Below are 10,533 nucleotides of genomic sequence, written 5' to 3' on the forward strand. Positions count from 1 at the left end.
TTGCACACACAAACACACATACATGCAAAGATACACACTTGTGCTCATACACATGCAAATACGCAGGTGGCTGTTGGTAGTTATGTATATGTGTGCATGTGTTTGATAGTAGAAGATGGAGCGACTGACGGCTGGCGGCTGCCAACTTCAAATTCGAGTCTTGTGAATTTCGTGCATCGATTCACTTCAATGTAATAAAATCCTTGAACCGAACGAAAGGCAAAATTGCCACTTGCAAGCATGTGTGTGTGTGTGTGTGTGAGTGTCTGTATAGCAAGAGAGAAAGTATAAATGCATATGGGAGCCACTAAAAGGCAGACGGAAGGAAGAATTTAATGCAAATTGTTTTAAATAAATTTGTAAAGACACTATTAATCCCCGGTGTGCGACGCAAGTGGTGCTTACCTTTAATACTATAGTTGGAGCTATACTACATACTAACATTTTTCAGTTTCCAATTAAGATGCTTATGTAGATTAGAGCAAATTTGGCAAGTCGCCTGAGAGCTTTACGAAAAATATAACTTTATTAGAATTTTTCGAAAGCTAAAATATTTTTTTAATGAAAATTTACAACAAAAATATGTATGCATTTGTAACATTTACTAATTTTTTGTTAAATTCATTAAGGTTAGACACTTTGAGGTCTGGCTGACTTATCAGCAACAAATGTGTTGATAAATAAAAATATTTCTAATAAATAGCAGTTAGTCATCATCAAAGGAATCTTATCTGTCGCCACTTGAAAATTGGTATTTTTGTGCAAACAAAAGTGCAACACTTTTCCAAACAAAACTAAATGGAAACTTATTTGCTGACACTTTTACAGACGCACACAGCAACAAACATACAAATGCATAGAAAAACACACAAGCACACATTTAAACGTAAATATTAGATACACACATACAAATATACATATGTATATGATTATTTGGTATCTTTTGCTAGCATTGTTATTGTTATTGTTTTTGTTTATTTACGAAAATCAACAAATCGGCTCACTTTGTATTTTCAAGTGGCTGACCCATCGCCCACCCGCCTGTTGCTATATGTGTGCGCTCGCATGGCGGTATATTACTTTGTATTGCTATTGTTTTTGTAGTTATCACAATGACATTTAATGTGGCTTGACATTTGCTCTTATTGTTGCAACAAAATGTTGTTTTTAGCACAAAAATTAATTTTCATATGTTTAATTGGCCTTTGTCATTGCTTTTCCAGGTATAAATTGTTGTTGTATATGACAGTTGTTTGTTAACCGTCATTCGTTGTGGGAGTGCAAACACATTTTCTTCATTTTCTTTCGAGTAAAGCGAATTTTGGGTTAAAAAATATTAAGATAATACAAAATTTTATATAAACCGAATTCATGGTTAGCGAAAATCCGTTCACTTTTAATATCAGAATCTCTCCTACATTCGTGACTACAGGCAGGGCGGAGGTTCTTGACCTCACCCTGACCTCGAACGGAATTGCTACACTGAGAGCAAACTAAAGGGGCATTGACTGATCATAGGTATATCGAGTTCAGTCTAGTCGGAGAACGTCCACCTGGAATGTATTTTAGAAATCCTTGAATTGCAAACTGGTAAAGGTACCGCAAGAAGCTTCGACTAACTCTCCCAAGTGGGGTAGATTCATTGGTCACCACCGAACGTCAGAGGGAAACCTCTCTGGTAGACTATAGATTTCTCTGAAATTAGAGCGTCTAGCAGAGGTTTATTCAACAAGGCCTGTAGGAGTAGGTTAGTTGACGAATGGGCCTTTTATAAAACGGAACTTGCAACATATAAGCCCGATTTAAGAAAGGCAAAGAAGACTTCTTGGAAAAGCTTCTGCGAAAAAGTGGACGATTGTCATAAGTCCTCTAGGTTGAGGGGTATTTTCGCAAAGAACCCCCGGTCCTCCCGGGTTATCTTAATAACACAAACGGAAAGTGGGCCCTAAGCAGTGAAGATACACTTCAAATGCTCCTTGATGCTCACTCCCCGAGCAATATGTCCTCATATCAGCGCAGCTGCAGCAAGCTGTTAACGTGTCATGCAACTGGTTGGCAGCTATCTATGCGAACTGCATAAGATTGGGCTACAATCCGGGGGCCTAGAGACGATTCAGTTACATCGGCCTCTCCTCCTTCTTGCTAAAAACTCTTGAGAGGCTGATGAACTGGTACATAAAGAGATGCATTCCGAGGGACTATTTGGCCTTAAGGATCGTGGCTAACGGGTTGATTGCTTATGCAGACGATGTAGCACTAATGATCAAAGAAAAATTCCTCAGTATCGTGTACGAGTTTACGCAGTGGTATCTCAGCATCGTAACAAATTGCAGTGGTATCTCAGCATCGTAACAAATTGCAGTGGTATCTCAGCATCGTAACAAATTGGGCAGTCGAAAGTGGTCTCGCCATCAACCCAAGTAAAACCGAGATTGATTTATTTACTAGAAGATATAATATCCTGGCGGCACCGTTGCAGCAAATGAGAGACATCCATCTGCCACTAGCGAGTACAGTGAAATATCTAGGGCTCATCCTGAATAGAAAACTTTCATGAAACCCGAATATCGAAGAGAGAGCAAAAAAGACATCGGCTGCCTTATACTGCTGAAGAGAAGCCATTGGAGGGTGGGGTCTCTCACCGATAGTGATCTTCTGTCTCTGTAACACCTTAGTCAAGCCTATTATGTTCTATTGAGTCCTTATGTTGTGGAGGGCTCTAGAAAAGACCACACTGGAGTCAAAGCTTGGGGAAAAGGTTGGTTGAGCGGTTTACTGTCTGAAGCTCTGTATCAACTCCAGCTTCAGATTTCCTGACTATTGCCTGTATTGACTGTCTGCCAAGCCGAGGTTGCAGCCAACAACGTTGCAAGGTTGGGGATATTACCAGACGCCATACGCAGAAGCTGTATGGAAGCGGATTAGGTGGAACGAACTCAACACTTCCTTCTTGACTGTCCCGTATGTAGGAGGTCAAGGCTTAAACACTTCTGTGCGCACACGTTTAGACATCCCACCGAACTAGTGGGAGTGCAAATTAAACGCCTGTGCAAATTTTTATTTGTCAGTAAGCGCTTTGCTAACTTATAAGATCGAACAGAGGAGTTCTTCTTTTCTATGACTTCACAAAAGACTGCATATAGCAATCCAAGTGCTATCTCTCTTGATCAGCCATCTAATCTAACCTATCGTGTGCATCGTCCACTTAAAGGAAACAAGTGTCAGAAAATACTTTTTAAAAATTATACAAAAAGTAGTCTATTGTTTTTGCATTAAAATGCAAAGATACAAATTAACATACATATATTTATATGTTGAGAAAAAGAAGTAGGGTTCCTACTGCACTACTTATCTGCACTTTCTTTTAGTTCAAAATGCATATTGCTATATATTATGTACATACTTATTTTCAAATCTACCCTACTCTTTTATATGCATCCATACGTATTTATGTGTATACATTTTTTTTGAAATATTGAAACTCCATAACAGTTGTTCGAATTCTCAAAATATATTTGTAGTTTACTATGTGTGAGTACATTAATCTTTTAAGTAAATTTTAAGTTAAGAACACTCCACCCTCAATTTGTTCCAATGAGCACACATAGCAAATGCGCACTTGTCCAGCTTGAAGTTATATGTATGTATTCAAATTCTAGCCTATCATGCAAACTGTCAGCGTAACGAGAGAAATCAATTTTCGTCTGTCAAATGAAACTTTTCATGTTTACATTTTACTTTATCGAAAATACCAGCTTCACAAATAATTCTGTTCGAAATTATTTCCAAGAGTGTTTTGCATATTGAAATACATTTAGATATTTTATATTTTATATTTTGTATAATATAGACGGTAGAATCTTCTAAAAGAGTGTACCGCTACTGGCGTACGCCGATGATATTCATATCAAATGTAAGAATGCTTCCAACATCCTTAAAAAATGTCAAGCTTAGCCAGGTCCTTCTCTACCTGGTCTTTGCAGCGGAATGGAGGAAATCCGTATACCAAATTTCATTAAGATATCTGAATTTTTAATCAAAGGTTGCAAGAGTATAAAAATAAGCTCTACTTTTAAATATATAGTGTATAATTAGGTGCAGTGAGTTGTATTCATTTTCCTCTTTCTTTCGCAATATTCTTTTTATTCAAAACTCAATTGTCTAAAACAATAAGAGAAACAAGGTAGTCTGTTGGATGCATTTTAACTACCAAAAAATATTTAATTTAAAATAAAAATAGTTACAAGTTTTTCGTTATGGAATAATTACTATATGGTATATAAACATATTTATTTTTATACAACGAATAATGTGAAAACGCATTTGATTTGAGCCAATCAAAAATTTTCAAAATTATCGATATCCAACAAGGAAATTTCTTCCCAGTGAGCATTCTTTTGAGAACTGCGAACAGGAAATAGCAATTCGAAACTCAATTCAAGGATTTCTGCCAACATTTTAACTGATTGGCGGTACAGTGCCTTGTCTTGACACACTTTCTTTTTCTCCAAATGCGGCCGTTTTTCGGCGATTTCGTCCAATAATGCTATGTAATTTTTCCTGTTTCAAGGTAGTCAATAAAAATTAGTACATGCGCATTCCAAAATACAGACACCATAACCTTAACAGCCGACTGTTGCGTTTTCCGCGCTTTGAAGCGGGTTCATCGTGCGCAGTCCATTTGGATGACTGTTCTTTGGACTTCGGTGTGTGACAAACCGACGCAAAAGCTCGTGTTCATTATGCTTAAACATCTCCAAACACAGAGAGAGAGGGTGAGCTCTTTACACAGAGCTTTTTTATACCCAAAAATTCATGAATTATGCCCACAAAACGCTATTAACCGAAAACTTATAAACTACCATAACTAAGCAATAAATTATGATACAAAACTGTAATTTGGCAATAGCTAGCAAAAAATGTGTGCAAAAAACTTTGAAAAGTTGGCGTGGTCCCGCCCTCTAGTAAGCTTTATATACATAACTCCTAAACTACTAAAGTTACAACAAACGAATTCGCCGACAGTGTGAAAATGGATGAAAACGAAAGGTAACCCCGCTGACATCCCATATAACGGTACTATTTAAAACTACTAAAAGTGCAATAAATCAATAACTAAATCTGCCAGTGGCATTAAACTTTACCTCAGAGATGGCATTAGAAGACTTCAGGGAAGCCTGTGTAAAAACTGGACAATGGGTGTGGCACCACTTACATTTTGATGAAACCACTTAGTTTGAGACCCAACCGGCCGATTTTAAATAAATTTAGCGCGTGATAAGCTTCTTATGTTTCTATATCACACTATAAAAATGGGCGAAATCGGACTACAACCACGCCTACTTCCAATATAGCACAATTTAAATTACATTTGATTCTTTCACACTCCAGTACACCAATAAAGAAGCAATTAGTATAACTGGATAAAATTTGCACTAATAATTCTTTTGAAGTGTGCCAGCTGATGACTAAAAATTGTTTAAATGCAATAAAAACTGTTCAAGCCTTTAGGTACCGAATATTTGGATCCCAGTACCTATAGTTGACTTTTGATCCAAAATGTCGGTCAATGTGTGATACATCTAACTAAAATTAAGGGATAATTCTTCTCTTATAATTTTGTATTTCTCAAAAATAGTTTTAATCGGACCAATACTTTCTTTAGCCCCCATACACCTAATATAAGGATTTTCGAGCTTCTGGGTGACTTTGTATCGCATATATCGGCCAATATGTGAATTATCCAAATGAAAATAAGAGAGCGTGTTTTATTCATAACAGTGTCTCTTGTGCTTAAAATAGATAAATTTCAGCGAAACTTGGTCTAGACCTTATATAACTAATATCAGGATTTTCGAACTTCCGGCTGACTTATTTCATATGATTGGTTTTACAAATTAAAGCATTTCCGAGGCTTTGATTCTTGCCAGTTGCAAGAGTATAAAATGTGCCATTCTTTACTTGTTTATTTCTGATTTCGCCTTAAGATTAAAAGAAACTCAAATATTCTATGAAAAATTCTAATGACAAAATAACAGAGTTTTTAAAAGTAATTTTAATTCATCTTCTTATGTTTACTTAAATCTCTAATTACTTTTGTAAATTTTCTCAGAAAATGTAAAAAATACTGAAATATCTAAATTTTAGGGATTCGTCCAACCGATCATACATTTCTTTATCTTTTTATACCCTGAACAGGGTATATTAAGTTTGTCACGAAGTTTGTAACACCAAGAAGGAAACGTCGGAGATCCTATAAAGTACATATATATAGAAATGATCAGTATGTTGAGCTGAGTCGATTTAGCCATGTCCGTCTGTCTGTCCGTCTGTCTGTCTGTCTGTATATATACGAACTAGTCCCTCAGTTTTTAAGATATCGTTTCGAAATTTTGCAACCTTCATTTTCTTTTCAAGAAGCTTCTCATTTCGTCGGAACTGCCGATATCGGACCACTATAACATATAGCTGCCATACAAACTGAACGATTGGAATCAAGTTCATGTATGGAAAACTTTCACATTTTACAATGTATTTTCACAAAAGTTGGCACAGGTTATTTCCTAAAGCAACAATGTAATCTCCGAAGAAATTGTTCAGATCGGCTCACTATAACATATAGCTGCCATATAAACCGAACGATCGGAATCAAGAGCTTGTATGGAAAACTTTCGCAGTTGACGTGGTATCTTCACGAAATTTGGCATGGATTACCACTTAAGGTAACGATATAATCTCCAAAAAAATTTTCACATCGGATTGCTATAACATATAGCTTTCATACAAACTGAACGCATAGTTACTTACATAAATGCACCTGTGAAGGGTATTTAGCTACGGTGCAACCGAAGTTATCGGTTTTTCTTGTTACTCTCTTAAGACAGTTGTTTTTTTCAAAGTTATTAATTTGCTGTATATATTAATACAAATGTACATACATAAGTGTATGTATATTTATAGGTATATAGGCATCCACATGTAATTATTTTAAATTTTTAATTAAACTCATTTGGCAGCGAAGTTCAATAAAAACACCGTAAATGGTCAGCATATTTACGCCATCTATCGCACGGTTCGCGTGTCGAGGACCTCATTTTCTGCACACCAGTTGTTTGAGGTGTCAAAATTGAATTATCACCGCGGCATTACGACTGCCGATGTTGCAGTGCCGTTGCAGCAATTGCTGCGGTGTTGATGTCATTTGCAGCTTCATTTACGCACTCACTTACACACATACACTATGTGTGTGTCGTTGTTGTTGGCAGTTTACGCATTCATGCAGCGGCCGGCACTTCAGTTCACTAGTATATTGAATGGCACATTGCTTTCGCAATTGCAACATCTGCTGTGCGGTTTTCATATAATTTCCCAACAACTACAGCGGAGGGTTGAATGGGCTGCCGTTGTTGTTGGGCGACTTTTTAAAGCAAAAACACATACACATATGTGAGAATATACATACATATGCAGCGAGATAAACACATGCGTAGCGTGTAATCATTCATTCATCTTTGCCAGCGATTCGTCGTTGGTCCTTATACGGTGGTGCATGTAATTACGGTGACATTTTTATGGTTGGCAACCCCTCGAAATGCTGCATAATTTATCGCAGTTAAATGATACGGCCGCTATCCTTTTTGCTTTACGCTCCTGTTTCAACGCACGACTCATTTCGAAATTGAAATGTCAAAATAGTAATAAAAAGTAATTTCCATATATGAAAAATTGACGGCAGTAATGCGTACAAACCGAAATATTATACCCAAACTATAAACACTTAGCCGCCGCTGGCGAACAATAGCGCTCATAATTGTGTGTCTAATTTATTAAAATCACAATATACTCTCTTTTTTTGTTGTTGTTTGACTCTAACTTGAAAAGAAAAATTACATTAGAAAACCAGAGCTATTAATTAGCGAAATGAAAAAAGTATTTTTCCCAACAAAAAAACGAAAAATTCCCAACCAACAACTCGCTTCTGCTGCAAGCGCTCGAGTTCAAAGTTTGCATGCGGCTGCAGCCTCCAGAGAATCCACTGCGTACAAGCATGTTTATTAACTTTAATTGGGTCCAAGTACAGGCGTACATAAACGCACACCTCACATGGGGATAACGAGCCAACCGACAGCCACAACACCTGCAGGCAGACAGTCGGTCGCGTGGTGAAGCGCAACAGTCACCTGCCCAACCCCAAACACCCACATCTACTACTCTATGCGGTTGTGTGTGTATGGGTGTGTGACAGCTGGCTCACTGCGGCTAATGAAGCTGTGTCTTTTGCCGAATTTGCTGCTGGCACTTTAGCGGCGAACACAGGTAACAAGTCTCCCACAACCAAGGCACTAGACGAAAGTAAAGTATAACTGTACACACTTACTTATATGCATGTTGATATCCATGTATACATGTATGTATATATGTACTACTTACCACAGTACTAACTTTAAACATTTATATTTTCCTCTTCATATTTTTTGACGCATTTATTGTGATCCTTACTGGTTTTACTATAACCATAAAGTTCTTGATGAAACGCATTTGGCTGTTTCACCAACTCCTAATTATTTTGCTCTGTTCTCTCATTGAAAGTATATACGAGGGTGGTACAATAAGTAATTAGTATAGGTTAGGTTTGATTTCTGAACCAGAGATCGGATTAGACTATATACTTGTACAGTCCTTTGTGAATCCATAATAATAGAATACATCTTGTGCGAGCTTGTAAATCTGAAAAACACCTTGTGTCCAAAAAAAAAAAATAAAAAATTCTCAGACGTTTATTTCTATTCCCACAGTTCGCTGGGATATCTGAAAGTGTGAGTGAAGAAAGAAAAGCTGTGAAGTTTCCACTTCATCTTCTTCCATACAGCTGCCGCAGCTGGCATCCGGTAAGATTCTCAACCTTACAGCGTAGACGCTGATAAGGAGAGGCTAGCCTCACTGAGGACAAAGAGCTTACTGGACTCCCACGACAGTCGTTTCTATGTAACCGGACCGAATCCTGATATTCATCCGTCCAAGTACTGTCCATTCGGCAGAATTGTGGCGCTACAACAACAACAAAGGCTACTAGATCTTTACGATCTACCAAGGGTCAAAAGCATCTTACGACAATACGTGAACCGATGGTAGCCCAGTGTTGGCCAAGTTTCCGCTGCTGTGATCTGGCACCCACAATAAGACTCTTAAAATGACTTAATATGATTGATATCGAGTTTCCTCAACCAGCTCTGAATGCACAGTTAGTGAGCTCAAGGGTTCTTAGTTTTGCCGCCCTGCTATCAGAGTAGATAGTCACTCTCTGAAGAAGGCTGCTCTAAAAATAAATGTTCTGCTATATTCAAGGCCCGCAAACTTGGCTTGAAATAACACTGCAATAGTCAGGAAGTCTGAAACTGAAGTTGATAAAGAGTTTCTGACACTATACCACCTGCACCAACCTTCCCACCAAGCTTTGCCCGTTTAGTAAAGAAGCTCTCCTCCAACGGCTTCTACTCACCCACAAATCCCTCGAAGGATGGGCTCGACTATAGTGTCATAGAGCTAACCACTTCCGATAACAGACCCCACCATTTGCCAATTGCTTCTCGCAGCGGCACAGGGCAATCGATGTCTTTTTGCTCTGCTCTAGATATTAGGCTTCCAGGAGGTGTGAACTGGTGCATTATCATGTTGAAATAAACTCGAACAACCAATATTGCTCCTTTTAATTTTTCAGAGATTTTCGGACATTTCTGACGTGACCGAAAGAAAACTACTTTTCTAATCTACGAGTATATACGAGCGAGTACTACACGCTCCTCATTTTTTCTTTCGATATTGTACTAAATCGGTTGTAAGCCTAAGTCATTATCGAACCGCCTTGGTACATACATTTTTCATAAGTCAAGAAAAATATGCTTATATATAATATGTAAAATATATGTATATATGCAAATAAGTCAAAATATATAAAACAGCAAATTTACAAATAAAAGTTGAAGGACGTTAGAAAGGCTTCATTGTGCAAGTCAGTTGATTTTTTGTTGTCTCATTCCGTGTTTATGGTCACAACGCACGCCAGTAATTGGTGCAAAAGCACAATTCATCCACCAGAGTTGCGCCAAGTTAGCCCCTCTGGCTTTGTTGTTCTCGAAAAGGTTTATGTACAATGTCGTGTTTTACACGGTTCCGAGTTAATGGCGGTTCATGTAAACAAAATACATGTCCGTGCATCTCGTAACGTATGTAAGTTGAGAGAGAAAGTCTCGTGTGAGCAGCAAATGAAGTACGAAATATGGAAATTTATATTCAATTTATTTCTTTCTGTGCGCAAAGCAGTTAGATAACGAAAAATTAGATAACGAGAGACATGTTCTAAAAGGAAGAACATACATTAAGGATAGAAAATATTTAAACATATTTATAACATCTATTTTTCATACTCGGCTATTCTGCATTGAGGTTAAGGTTGATGATAACAGAAGTCCGCGGAGAAAACACCTTTCATCTTTACTTTTACGGCGAAACGAATAGGAGCTAGACAACGATGGC

The sequence above is a fragment of the Bactrocera tryoni genome, chromosome 5 (genome assembly GCF_016617805.1).
Source record: "Bactrocera tryoni isolate S06 chromosome 5, CSIRO_BtryS06_freeze2, whole genome shotgun sequence".
Lineage (NCBI taxonomy): Eukaryota > Metazoa > Arthropoda > Insecta > Diptera > Tephritidae > Bactrocera > Bactrocera tryoni.